Source organism: Varroa jacobsoni, unplaced genomic scaffold, assembly GCF_002532875.2.
Source record: "Varroa jacobsoni isolate VJ856 unplaced genomic scaffold, vjacob_1.0 scaffold_1134, whole genome shotgun sequence".
NCBI classification, from domain to species: domain Eukaryota; kingdom Metazoa; phylum Arthropoda; class Arachnida; order Mesostigmata; family Varroidae; genus Varroa; species Varroa jacobsoni.
Window position 1 is genome coordinate 56935 of NW_019214036.1, and position 14984 is coordinate 71918.

The 14984-nt window shown below is 40.8% G+C and overlaps 1 long non-coding RNA gene across 1 annotated transcript; it reads left to right on the top strand.

The window, feature by feature from the left end:
- Positions 1-2654: 2654 nt before the first annotated feature.
- LOC111266986 (uncharacterized) lies at positions 2655-11471 on the top strand. Its single transcript, XR_002684357.2, has 3 exons — positions 2655-2862; positions 10030-10190; positions 11387-11471. It is a non-coding gene; the product is annotated as an uncharacterized LOC111266986 (long non-coding RNA).
- The last annotated feature ends 3513 nt before the right edge of the window (positions 11472-14984 follow it).

A 14984-nucleotide genomic window follows, 5' to 3' on the forward strand; every position in this document is an offset into this window, starting at 1 on the left:
GAAAGATCAAGATACTATAATCGAAAGAGGCGCCTTTTGATTTTAGCTTGTTTAGTATTTACTTAACGAAGATTTATGATAGTTTTACTGCTACAAACCGGCGCCATAAAAATATGCTTGTCTGACAGTCAATGTAGGATCATCTGGTAAATCTACCGATCTCATTGTTATTCAGAGATTTGGGTATGATCAACTTGGTTTAGGTCTATCTGTGAGCTTTCGTTTCACGCTGGGAGTTAGCCGCCCAAGGCAATGCCTAACAGCTTAAAGGTTCGATGTAAAACACGAAAAACATTTAGGTCCATCTATGGGCCAATGCATCCAGTTGGTCTTGCTTTACTCGCCTACCTTATAAAAAGATTACTTTTAGTCTCTGAACAAGCGAGCGGCTATGTAGGATATCTGAATAATTTATTCAGTTTATATGGATTCAAGTGTTTAGCATATTTACCACGCTCAATGCGCATATACACTTGTGTCGGCTTACGAAGCCTTGTCTTAAATAAAAAAGAGAAACTTGTTCGACCGTAGACTCGTATTCCCATACTGAGCAATCCCCTTTACAAAAAGTAGGTAATTCTACCGTTCATGACCATATTGGTACCATTTTGTGCCCGTTAGTTACCACTAGGCTACAATGTACGATAAGTCTGTTCGATTTGATGTTGCTGTTGTTGTTGTTGTGTCGAACTGCTCGTTTCCAAGCTCCATAAAATCTTTCCTGTCAAAAAATATTTCTTAGATCCTAACTTCGGCTCCATTTAAGGCTTCTTTTACTATTTATTTTCTTGCTCAAGTGTCCCTTAGTCTCTGCGATTTCTTTGTGTCCGTTTGTTCCCCCAAGCCGACAAGCCGACTTAAGCTGTCGTTTTTTGCTAGTTCCCTAACATTCTCGTTTTTTTTCAGTATGGTGCTTTGCTGTCATTTACCCGATCGCGGTTATGGCTCTTCTTTTTGACCAAGTCACGCCCTCTTGCTTGCTGTTCCTACTCGGGCTATCTTGCTGTTCCATTTGCCCCTTGCAACGAAGCCTTATTTCGTTCTCTCCACGTGTCTCTCACGCTTTGACAGTAACTCAAGCTATATGGCATCTCTTCGTCCTACCCGGCCAGACGCTGGCTTAGTCAGGTGGCAAACTCTTCTTTCTTCTGTCCTTCGCGTTTTACCAAATACATGCTCCAGTGCCAGGCGCAATCCCTGTGCCACATAAAAGAAATATATATTCTGGAAAGGAACGGATGTCACGACCAACTGCTGGGACATGTAATGGCTGGCATATAAGAGCTGATAATATCCAGAGTGTTGACCGAGCGGCAAAGTGTATAATAACGTTGCATTATACTAGTAATTATGACGACACCCACTCACGGGGATCTCGTCACTTGCACTAGTCTTAACGTATAATAGTAAATTAGATAATACCGCTAGCATTAGAAACATTTAAGTGCGGTGCCTCAGAGCGACATTCTAGAGTGTCAAGCATTGAAATGGGCGTCTCTGATACTCACCGAGATCAGGGGCAGGACTGTCTATAGCACTCGTAACCTAAAAGGAAAATGATACGTGTATACTGCAAATAACCGGTTTTTTCAGAGGATGAACCTGCGTTAGATATAATTAGCTCATACAGCCATTTGCAATGAATGATCTACCGTGGGCTTGGGCTGCGACGCCTAAAGAAACTGCAATCGCATAGTAAACTAGTTGCTGTAAAATGTTCTCGTTTGTGGCACTTTAGGCACATTAAATGTTCTTGAGGCTATGGTCCCCGTGGACCAGAAGGCTGCTAGCCGTTCCACTTTGCTGGTCGTGCACTGGCTGGGTATGAAAATCTAACCGTTATCTAAATGACCCAGTAATTAGTTGCATGAACTTCGGTCTATCACAAATTGTTCATATTTGGTCTTGGGTTAAATCGAATTAAAAAAAAAAAGTTTTGATTTTATTATATTTCGCAACGCTATACGGTAAGCTTGTTGTTATCGATCGTTATTTTTGATGGCGATGTGGCCTGTGCCGCAGAATAAACATAGTTAAAAACGTAAGATTGACGCCAAAATTTACCGAAATATTAAAATGACCAGATTATGATACTGCACATTGTTCGATAACAAATTTAAAATCAAAGTTATTTTTCATTTTAGGAAAAACTGACTGTGTTAAAATTGGGAGCTAGTCGTGGCTAACAAAGGGCACGTACCCAGAAACCACTGTACATACAAAAGCTTTATTGAATCCTAAAGAAATTATTTCCAATCAATTAATATCTATAGTTGTTGAAGCTAAGCAATCGATCAATGTTTTTGATGCCAGTCAGAATTTCACCTTGCCTCGATGCAATCGAGCCTCGGCAGAGGAGCCAAAAAATGTTTGCACCTTCTTCGGACTTCATGAAACCCCAGCTAAAACATCGTTCGCCAACAGCTGGTACGCCCCATAACCGCGTGGATGCGTACAGCAGCGTTTTATTGACGAGAGGTCTTTTTCAACAGAAACCGCGCGTTTATCCCATTCCCCATCTTTGTCAGTGCGGAACTGTACAGCTACACCATGTATGAACGAAGTCAGTATGTTATAATTCTCTTAACAGTCGATCACGAAAACAGTACGTTCGATCAACCTTAAAATACGATATTTATCTATTTGCAGTTCGATTTAATGGACTAAGAGAATCGACGCCAGGAACATCGATCGTAAGCGGCTAGCGTGGTAACTGGCAGCTGGCCAATGGTAAAACGAAGCCGGAATAACGACGTGTGACTGCTCTCTCGTTTGAGCATCCAGTCTCAAAACACCGCTTCGACAAGCCCGATGCAGAACAGCATTCTTACTTCAATTGAATCTATTACAATGAACCGCACGGTAAGTGCCTTCTCTTACTTCATTTCGACGGCGAAGGACAATAAGCGCCGGTATTTTCTCGTTGCTCGATGATAGTGGTGGTGCCTTCATTACGGAAAGCGATGAGTGCGCTAGAACTGTTTAGCTGCTGTGCAAACAATACGCATGTGTCTACAGGACATGCTACTTTTACGGTTGCCCCCCATAAAGAACCCCCGAAAGATTAGTCAAAAGGTTGGACACGAAGGCGAGGTGTTAGAATCATATAAGGCGGAACGCTTAACCGTAGAAGCGCATGGTTCTGTAGTCTGCTAAATTTGTCCCGACGATCGGCAATAATAATATATCACAGTCTGATACATTTGCAAGCACAGAAATTGCGAACGTCCACAATATTGGTACTATTTATACTCTTTATTGATATATATCAATGACGTGCGAAGGTTGCCGGTCCAACACCTCCGATGAAGACGCTAAATTCGATGAGTAGATCGATGGAGAAAATTAGTGAAAGCTGTGGCAGAATACAGTAGCTTGTAGTCATTATGGCAGGAACTACGGTACGTTAGACTTGGAATGCACGAACCAGAGCTAGGAATGCTTACCGATATAGACTTCAGCTATACAAGTATTTGGGTCACGTATCACATATATATATCATAATCATATAAGTACTCCTACGATATGTACATATAACCGTTTTACCTCACAAATAAAGAGAGCGTTCAGACACAAGCAAATCGTATGTCGTACCATTATTTTAGTAATTAACTGCCACTTACACCGGCGAGAAATTAAGCCTTTGTTTAGAAATTAAGAAATGTTACTATATCAATCCATCTCGAAGATAGACAATGAGCTCTCTCTTCACGCGTTCACTAAAGTAACCCTGCAAGTATTGTTACAGATACCCTACATCTACTAAGCCATTATTTGGGGGTTACCGACAGGGAAATTCTTCCAAAGATCCTGGACTCTTAGCGCAGCAACTCACACACATCATCAGATGATGACAATCTATTTTAGAGAGCATACTCTTTAACACTGTATAGCTAGAAGACGCAAGAATAAAGTAATCAATCACCGTTACTGTGAGATCGGACCAATTTTTCTGATGTGTCGAAGGAGTTCAATGAAAATGAATGTTCACCCCCGTCGTTTCTCTACCTTCGAACTTGCATTGAACTTATAATAGATATTGTCTTCGATAATCTGGTTTTTCTGATCTGTACACCCTAAACAGGTGCATTCACGATTCTTATCACCGGCATCGATGCAGAGACATGAAGGAGCCCACTACAACGATGTCCCAGCACATCTTAATGACGAGTAGTTCACCGGTATCTTTGTTACCGTAACGGATATAAGTCTACTTAATGCTTGTAAATGTGGTCAGATATGCTCGTCTACTAATTTTTGCTTTAGGAAGCAGTTGAATTTATGTGAAAATAGACAATTGTTCTACATCGCGGAAGGAGAACGCGTGTACCTAGGCTGTACATGTAGCTTCGACGGCCTACAAATTTGAGATCTATAAATTTGTAGCATAATGCAGTATTTCGATTTGCTGCAAATCGCTACTAGCATTATTGTATGCTATATGTTTTTACTACTAATTATTATATGAGTTTTATGTTTAGAAATACGGCATTCGAGACAAGCGGGCTTGTCGGAGAGCGTCTGGCTGTCGTAGGGCTCAAAGAGCGCGTGCCTATAAAACCAATATCACTACTATATACATGCGGCTTGCTTATTATCATTGGATTTGCGAAGCCCGAACTTTCGTACAACACGCTAAATCCTGAACATAGGAACAAATTGATTCTTGTGAGGAAATGCTAGTTCATCAGAAAGGCTGGTGGCGAAGGCGTCCACCGATGGACGAGGCGTGTCGTATTCTAGGACGTCGATGCAGATCCAAAGGCATTGCGGTATTTTTTGTGTCAGTTCTTTAGCTGTCATTGATTCCCCATTTAATATTCTAGCGGTCGAACATATGTGGGGTAAGATCATTGTTTTTCGCGAACGAGCCTAGTCCAAACGAGGACAGAGGAAATACGTTCCTGAACCATCTGCGACTACTTAGTAGCTTTATAACCTGGCAAAGTACTAATCAATTATTGACATGCACTAATGCAAGTTTACTTCGCCCATGGCTGGGTCAGAGCGAATCGACTATGACTGAATCGGTGCGTTTCGTAGCGACCCGCCGTCTAAAAATTGAGCTGTTTTCGCAGCAGGTTTTGCGGCCATCTAAAGTCTACAGATCCCTATGTATCCTTTGGCAGTTACAGCTCATACGCTGTGTACTTGAAGCTGGTAAGCAATTGACGCGACCGATGTGATAGCGTCCGATACAGTTATTGACCCATTATATGTGGAGGTTGCGCCCATCCGCATTGACGTGGGGAAAAGCGGTAGTGTACGTGCGGCTCAGCACAGGGTGAATTACCTGCCTCGACCTGATGAGGAGTACACCGGTAATACGTTAGCAATGACTACTGCGATGAGCATATTGTTTGCTGAAGCCGCAGGTGCTAACAAAATACAGCCTTAACACTCGTGAGTATGATTTCGCTGATGCTCAAATCACTCAAAGAAAAGATCAACGTCGGGAACAGGAACGCTGCAGCGAAAAATATATAATAGCTAAAAGAAACTCGCAGAATATCTTTCGAGCCTCTTGCAGTGTTACGGCTATATTATATATATGACATATTTCCTAACACGAACTCAAAGGCAATCGCCAGAGTTCTGACGATAGTTGACAGGCCGTTCACAAGCCAGGTCCTAGTCGAAATGCCTGCAATGTCACCTGGGCGTCACAATGGAAAAGGTCATCTCTGGGCGTTTACGACGAAAATAAGTACCGCTTTCTCAGATGAAGCAAGGAAGTTTTTCACTCCGGGAATTACTCCGGTCAAAGGAATCATCGGAACCAGGAACTGAGAAATTAATACATTAAGCTTTCATCCTCATAAAGTGCCTTCCGATGTGTTCTGGGTTCTGGGACGAGTTCTATAGGGTTAGATACTCCGCGGCGTGCATGTTTGTTACAGCTGCGATGCCTTCAACCTTGCCACCGCTTGCTAGAAAAGATAGGGTTGTCAATTGTATCATTAACAACAAACGCACTTAATTTATTTTTAATTTCGATTTTAAGATTTAAACATTTGCCCTTAAGAACAGCAGACTAAAAAAACGAGGATGCGAGAACTCCATCACTCATAAGCGGCTCATCCAACAGCGTCGCTAGCTATTAAGGACCCTAAGCCAGTGCAGCAAACCTAGTTGAGTATGAATAAACCAAGTTGTAATACAGCAATTGCGGAAGTTCAGGATCAAAATCCTGAGCGCTCGGGAATACTACAACGCCCTCATTGTGGAAACGCTGGTCGACCTTTTTAATAGATATGTCCTTCCTTGAAACCACAACTTGTAATCAGGCACTATGGCCAAAGGCTTTAGTTGATCTAAAATTTTTTGAGAGTTTTTCTTCGAAAGACAAGTTACAGTGCAGTACGCGACACCGCTATTCATTCTACAGACCGTGACAAAACTACTACCTGTACTACTGTGCTCTAGCCTAGGAGGTTTGATTTATTGTGATCAGTTTACTTTAATTGAACATTATCATGTGATAACGCGTGATGCCCCACTCGTAACATAGGAAACCTTCTATATTTTGCACTAAAAGTGGTATTAATTATAGCACACACTGCTACATCTCATAATTATGGACTTTTAACTAACGTCGATCAAAGTTATATTTAGTTTTATCAAAAATAAACACGTGTCACTTGTGTGCCATGTGTAACTTATAGCGCACCAAAAAAATCTCTTTAACATTGCCAATATTCTAATTATTTCGATTTATTTAGGCATCGATAGGTTTCCCGTAAACTCAAATAGAATTCGATCTTTTTGCATCTCTTCTAACCTTGGTTCTAAATGAGAAATCTAGGTGTAGTATGGTATAGAGAAAAAGTTGTGAGAGACAATGTAAAGCTGTTTTTCAAAGCAGCCAATCTCTTAGGTAACATGTATTACATGTGTAAAGACTCCTTAACATGGGATTAATTATCTTGGCATAATACATAGACACCTATGTGTGTTCTTGCAAATGAAGCTTAAGGTACAATTGTGGTAAAGAGTAAAAGCTGATTAAATGAAGTTTTGAACTTAGTGATCTTTCTCTATGGAGACAGAAAAAACAGAAGGAACAAAGCTGGATCATTTAAGCGATTTTGATTTTCTGAGCCAGTTGGAAAATCATTACCAAAGATATGCATTAAACGGACCACATGCTGAAGACGGATCTTCCAATAGCGAACATACGATGCTGTTCAGGCAAGTGTTTTAAACGATAAGATGTTCCCATTTGGCTACAGAGAATACCAGCAGAAGAATATATTTTGGTGTAGCTGCCCGTAAATATCAACGTTAACATAACAGAATCTGTAAATTTAATGTCCACCAAAAATACTCATTATTCAAAAATTAAATGGGCTAATTATGTTACTATGCAAAACAAGACCTCGTTTCCGTTGATCAAATACTATTTGGCATTCGTTTTCAAAATCTTTTTCAATTTCACAGTGTATCAAATAACAATATTCCTTTTATTTAAACATGGATTGTCTGGTCAAATGTACTAGCTCCTGTTTTCATATTGGACTTGTGGTAGATCTGACGACGTTCTACTTCCAATCAGCCGCATCGGATTTTCGATACTACAATATTGTCTTTTTTAGGGTTTTTAAAATATTCAAGGTATTTACGTAGGCCAGGTTTACTGCCTGGTTCTGTGAACGGTCTAAATACACTTTATCGCGAGTGTTGCTAACATCTTGCCTTAATGATATGTCTCGATATTATACCCTTATCCGCCCCGTGAAACGGGCTGCCGCTCACCCAGAACGTCCCGATATTAGGTCTTCACAGTATCTGACAGTTATTGGTATTCTATAAATGACGCGATGCGCGAGCGAAGTTGGTTCAACGTCGCTTACAGGTTGTCTTCCAGAAAAATGCTTGACAGTATGGCTGTTCCCCTGAAGACCCGGGTTTCGGCAAACTATTAGATCAACCACGTCTATCAGGTATTGGGCTGTAGACAATAGACGAGCTATTGTTAAAACTGTTCTTATTGGAATCGTGTTTGTTATCTAGTTTACCTGCCATACTTACACTTGCCATATAGCACTTCTTGCATTAATCGTCGACTCGTTCCTGCTGTCATTACCCTGTTCCTCTGTTTAAAAATTGACTAAATTAATCGTACGGCTATGGTAGACAGGTTTTTGATTTTCAGGTACTACCTCATTTCCTTTTATATATATACATATATAATGATTTGACCTACGCCCACAGGAAAATGAATATCTAATTGTTATGTTCCTCGCGAGTCGTTTTCTTACTTAACGTCCTTAGCCAAAAACCTTTCAGGACTTACCATACATTTTCGCCAGCAATCCGACAAGCCTGAGCATCTTTTTTTACCTTTTAAGTTAATTTTTATTTGCATTGTTGTCGATACAACAAAATGCTATCGTACGGTGGTTATAGACAATGCGGTACGGCTTCGCAAACGTCACACAACAGAGGATGTCGTATGTGCTAGTAACCAAATAACGATGCCAAAGTAACTGATTTGTGTCACTGGTAGCCAATCGGTTTCTCGACATTTTTTACTTATCTATCATCAAACAATGGACATTTGTGTTTTCAGTCACAAAACATCGTTTGTGACTCGTTCATATATGATACTATTCGTAACTACAGCCGGTCTAGTCGCGATGCGACCACGTCTACTAATCCTGAGAGATGATTTGGAAAGTTGTATCTTATTTCGAATCCTGCATGTTCGTCTGCGTATCTACTTTTTTTTTTGAATTCGTAAAGTTTCTTATGGACTCAGGTCTAAATAATTGGGCCTTTCAGTAACTAAACAATCATTGTTATCATGGTGCCAAGGCAATGCTACATGCGAGATATGTACTTTTGGACCGTCAATCCGGATATAATGATCTATTACAGTAAACAGGCTTACTAAAATATTTCACCGATTGGCTTCACGATATGGCAGTTGTTGGGATGTCGGCAGGCACAGGTGAGGGTTTGAACTTCATACTTGCATGGTATGTCTCGCTTCGTCTGCGTCCTGAGTGTTAGGTTTCCACAACATACAACTTTTTTTCTCTATGTACGAACAATGATGCTAAACTCAAGTTCACCTTTGAGATATAATTAACTCGGGTCTTAGTAATATAAAAAATATGACATATATATATATGCAATTTGTATATATTTAGTTTGATCAGGAATTATATCTAAATAAAGATATTTGGATGAAACTTCTTGGATGTGTCGGAAAAAACAGCCTTGAGGGACGCGTGTATTTAGCGTAACTGCCAACCTACTCGATTACGATTCCGGCGCGGGAGCTTAAATCGATCAAAAGTCCGTGTGAAAATATTCTGGAGCGGCTTATTAATAATGGAAGTAAGCAGGTCGACGTGATCATGTTGAAATCGGCTAGACCTTGCACAATATATACTCTATACACTGTGGGACAGTGGACTCGTACTTGGGCTGCAGGATGGTAACAGGTTCTTGTTCCAGAATATGCTCGCATGCCCAGCTGGCCAGGGCTAATTTAATTTGATCGAATAAAAGATCGTGCTGCCGTACCGAAAAACGTTTAGCCTATCACACAACTAAGTAAATATACGCACTTTTTCTACAGCGTTTAGATTATCCAAAGGAACTTAATTCCGTGTATTTATGGAAGAAATTTGGCGGAGTGATATTTTCTTCATTGAGCACCATATTCAAATCAAAGACATCACCTAGGATCTTGGTTTTACCATCAATAAACATCATCTAAGTTCTGAGCGCGCGATCAATCGTGCCGGAGATTGATTTCTGCGCTCAATGAATATCTTGTCGTCGCCGGGAAATCAAAAACGGGCTGGTGCTGCGTTTATAGGAAAATTCACGAACAAATCGCTTCGTTTTATTATCCCTATACAGACATTGTCTTGTACCTGAAGTGAAATTTAAGCACCGAAACGAGCATTCAATGGCCACAATGGTCAAAAATATAGCTTGCTACCATGAATTTGATTATGTATAAGGTTCTAACAGCTGTTTTCTTACTGACATTCGTCACATTTCCGTGCGTAGGAACCTACCAATATATCCTCAGCAACCGTGCACTCAGCTGAAATGCAACAAATCGTCGGGTTCGCGGTGCCAATCAAAGTCACAATCTCGACGGGGTTTTGTGTGGCTCTACGACATAGTGATGCGCATGTCCTGAAGACGAATGCCCTACTTCGGCCATGGTAAGTTTTTGGTTTTGTTTTAGAAGAACTAGCGACCAGCCGCATGCAAAATTTGTTCAGAGATGTCTATCATTGCCAACACATATAGATGTGTGGTATGTGGTACGTTGTGCCGCACGCAATACATATTTATACACACTCATATGAACACGTAGGGCAGCGCTTATATTGCGCAAATAAAAGAACGAAGTTGTGCCATATGTATTGCGCGCGTGACATTTGTTGCGCACCTTAAAAGAAGTCAGAGAATTAGACACACAAACACCGCTGCTGTATCTAAGCTTCTTACTTATTCGACTGGTTCACGCGCTATTTATCTAAATTTACACACACAACTTAACACATAAATGAATATAAAACGTCTTTCGAAATTTTCAGGTTCACGTCAGGCCGTTCTTTCTTTTGTACTCTCACTTTTGCCTTTATTTGTTCATTATTTTTCCGAGCTGGAACGTAGCTGGCGACGAGCTCGTCGTAACCTTGATACTTCAACTACACTCAACGTCAACCTCTACCCTATAGATAGAATTGCTTACACCTTTGTGTCTCGTCCCACGCCGGCACGGGGCGTATCGCAAAATATGCACAATTGCAACTATCTGCAGCCAAACGGTATCGGATATCTGAAAGCTTTCCACTGTTACAAGGCCTTCAGGCAAGGAAATGTATCTCAGGCAAAAGGGCCGATTCCAGAGTATTCAGTGACTAATTTGCATAAGGTGCAAACCCACTGCATCGCCTTTGTGTGAGATTTGACGACAGATATAGGGGTGAAACGCACTAAGTAGATTAGTTATCCCGTTATCTACAACTAAACTAGATAGCTTCATCTGCAACGGTGTACAATGGGGTCACGGTAGGATTCTACAGGCCTTATATCGAGCCAGCCGAATTTACTTGTCGCTAGTTAGCTTTTTGAATAAGGGCTTCTATCGAAAACAGTCCGTACATCCTTATAAATTCTACCAACGTAATATTGGAACGATGCCTTATCGCTCTATTCCTCTGTGCGCGTCAGATCTTGTACCAGATTTACCTGAAACTACATGAACCAGCAACAGAAACCTGTTTTAGATTTTTCACTGCCATCACTTGATTCTAGTTATAAAACTGTAAAGCCTAATAATACAGATTCGGGCGTATAGAAACAAATTTTCTCTAAGCTTTTTCCTGCCACTTTGCGTTTTCCTTTTCAGATTGCCTGATTTAAACAGGACTTTAAAATGACAAAAAAAAATATTGACCAGTGACAAGGATTCCTATCTGCAACACTTCGAGCTGCATACCTCAATACATTGTATAAAATAAGGCGACAAGTCGAATTCTGGTTTATTGCTGTTTCTAATAAACTCGTTACAGCTTATTGGAGTTTACTTAAATAATTCTAAAAAATTCTGGAGGATTAACGAAACCCCTAGGGTTTATTCTCATACACAAAGAAGCTTTTTATAATAACCTATTATCCAATAATGTCTACCTTCTTCTGTTCTTAGTAATTCCTATGCAAAACGCATTAACTGCACTATTAGCTTATCCCAAATACTAGCTATTTCCTTTTTGGCACCGGCAAATCCTCCATTAGCTCACAAGGCAGCGTGGAATTTACCCACGTTTTTGTCCCATTTTGCTACAGCATGTTGACTCTTATCGGGTGGCTAACTGTGTGCTCGTCCTATCGCTATATCGCACGCTACAACCTCAGGGGTAATAACGCCGGGCCGAGTTCGTCAAGGACATAACTATCAGTACTCCTCACACGCTTAATCTAGATACGAACTCTTTCAATCATTTACTCTTTTTTTCATCCGCCGATGATACGTCTGCACTGCGTTACGTTAGATCTCAAGGCTGTCACGCCTGTCTTGGATAGTCTATTATTTGGCCTCAACTCTTGCTGTCTAACTTAGCCTACACGTGGCTTATTTCACCGTAGTGCACTTTCAGCTTAGAAACGCTTCGGCATGAACTCAGAAACGATAAGTCTCCTGAGGTATCCTAAAGTCTCCTCCTGTATTCATGATTAACTGAGCAAGGCCAGCTTTGTTTGAATCCAGTAAACGCTAACCACTTAGATGCGACTCCGAGCGAACTCGACCATTACAAACAAAGTCGGCAGGATACGCCCGCTGTACCAGTGCACGCTAACTGAACACATAGACGCAAGAAACTCCTCTCGTCAAAATGGATGTGCAGGGATATCGAGTTTTTTTAAATATGTCAATAAGACAGCGTTTGCTGCTACTTCATCACAAAAAGCTAAAGAGGAGATTTCTTAAAGGGGGCCTTCTTGTTGGAGAAAACGGATAAGACAGCTCAAAGTTTGCGTTTAAGGTTACGTTCTTTACGTAAATCAAAAACACTTTTGGGAGTGCCATTTTAACAGATACGCTGTCAATACGGGTATCAACTATGAATTCACCACTCTCGATCGAAAATTATTATAGTGCTAAGGCTAACAGAATATTATCTACTCTTATTTAACATACAAATGTCCAATAGCTATAACCGTCCGACTTTTCTTTGGCCTTTGACGACTCAAGCATGGCCTGGCGTTTGTTACCATAGGTTCGTAACACGAGCAAACTAGCGACGTACTGTTTTCTGTTCCAAATCTAAGCGTTTAGGCAATATGTCAGCTATTCGTAAAAATCTAGCAATTTCATTGTATGTTCTATATAAGTCTCGACCCTTCTGATTAGTAATATTTCGGATTACGTACGGCGGCTCATGTTTGACAACTAAAAAGGAGCGGATACGTAATAACCTTCAATGCCTGCCGAACTTTCGTGAAGTTCGCCATTAGATTATTGATTCGCTAGATAATTGATTGAGGCGAATTAAGCAGAATCAATAAGTAAGTTATCACTTTATGGCTGCAAGACCTTCAAGTGTTAGGACGAGGACATTTCTAATTGGCAACAGAGTCATCGAAGTGTTTCGCGGACCAAGGCTTCTACCGCAGTGTAATTACGAAACTTAGGACAATAATAATAGTAATCAGGGAGAATAAGTACAGGGAAAAAGGCTACGTTAGAACTGCATGTTTGTCCACCATATCTAATAGTTACAAAAGTACGTAAACCCCTATCCATAACACACCGTGTCTATGTTCATTGTAAATACTTAACGAGCCATTGGCTGCTGAGGGCACACGCGATAACGACTCTTTATTTGCATAAATTCTAGTACTGTTAACTGGGCAGAGCAGCAGCCGCTGACCGTTTACAGCTAATTCATATGCCCCGCTTTATTTCATACTACAAGAAAAATTCAAGACACCGCGACCGGCAGACTTGGACGTAGGGCTCCCGCAAGTGGCGCCACGAAGAAATGAGTCAGCAATCGTACGATACCCTACACTCTCTTGACCTAAAGGTGATGATGATAGCTCTACATAGGACTGCTTATAGGGCTAGAGTTAGAAGAAAACATAGGAGTACGAGCTTTCTGAATGCGCTTCAGACACGCATCTTCGTATCTACGACAGATTTAAGCGCTCTCAAATGATCACTCAGAAAGTGCCTCTCTTCTAGAGAGTGCCTCTAGTTTCAAAAAAAAAGAACCTGTGTTAGCTCGTTGGTTTCAAACGTGAAATACCCGTTACATATTAGTAGCCCTATGCTCACACTCTGAGCAAACTAAAGCTTTCGGATTTTTCAGTCATCCTGCTTCACATCCTGATTTCGTGGCGAACTTAAGAGTTCCAGCCCAATGTAGCTTTTCTTTACTTTTGTCCTTATCCTAGCGTACCTCACTCGAAATGATAGTATGCATGACTTTTACTTATCGCCGTTTTAGTGGCGGCAGCCGAAACGTATGGCCAGTGATTCATATCAAAATAGCCATGTGTGCGTATGTGCTCGTGTACGATACCAAGTGAGCACGTATGTACGGCAAGACAAAATATCTCCAACTTATCGATATTGAAAACTGCGTAAAGTTTCTCCAGCCATAAACTTCTCTTCCTGTTTCCTTCTCTATCGGTGCTTATATGTCAAGCGATTAACCGTGATGCCGAGATCAAGTTATAACGAATACTGCTCTCTTTGGAGATTCAGCTGCATCAACCCTTATAGCATAAGGAAACAGTTTGCTGTAAAGCTCTCGCGGTATTCTCCAGTGTTTGCAATATAAAATCGAAATCGTTTGTTTCTCTTTGTGATCTCTAAGTGTATCTAATGCAACACCTATAGAAAGCTGCGTTAAGGTTTAGGTAGGAGCCGTACTGATCGGAGAACAAATTGATACGTACAGCGGCTCCATTCAATTCAATTGTTACTGCAGACTACTACAATCACATTTGGCCTTAACTTAGTAATTATTTTCGATGGTCTTGTTTCAATTTCAGATCAACAAAAAAATATTTTGGTGATATTCTTTTTGTTTGTTTATTCACCGTGAGTTGTTGATGAACAGGTTTTATGGATTGCATAACTTCAAAAATGATTGCTTTTTTAATGCTCTGCAATATGGTCACTAGAGGTGTTATTTGGTTGCATACTATGCATCTGTATACATACATAACTCCTATAAATTCTCTGATAGTAAAGAATACGATGCATTCACATTGAACGATGGCGGAGCATAGCGTGGTTTAACATGCCGCTCTGACAACGTGAATTACTGGGATTACTCTGTCGAAAGATACTCCGCGTCTTTGCGAAATGGAGTCATTTCCAGCTGTTGCTGCATATGCGAAACCTCCGTGACGCTTGCTCATGACTTGGCCAGTCATCAATCCTGCGTTTCAAGCTCACGTCTCCAGGCAAACATTTTTCACGATCTCACACCACA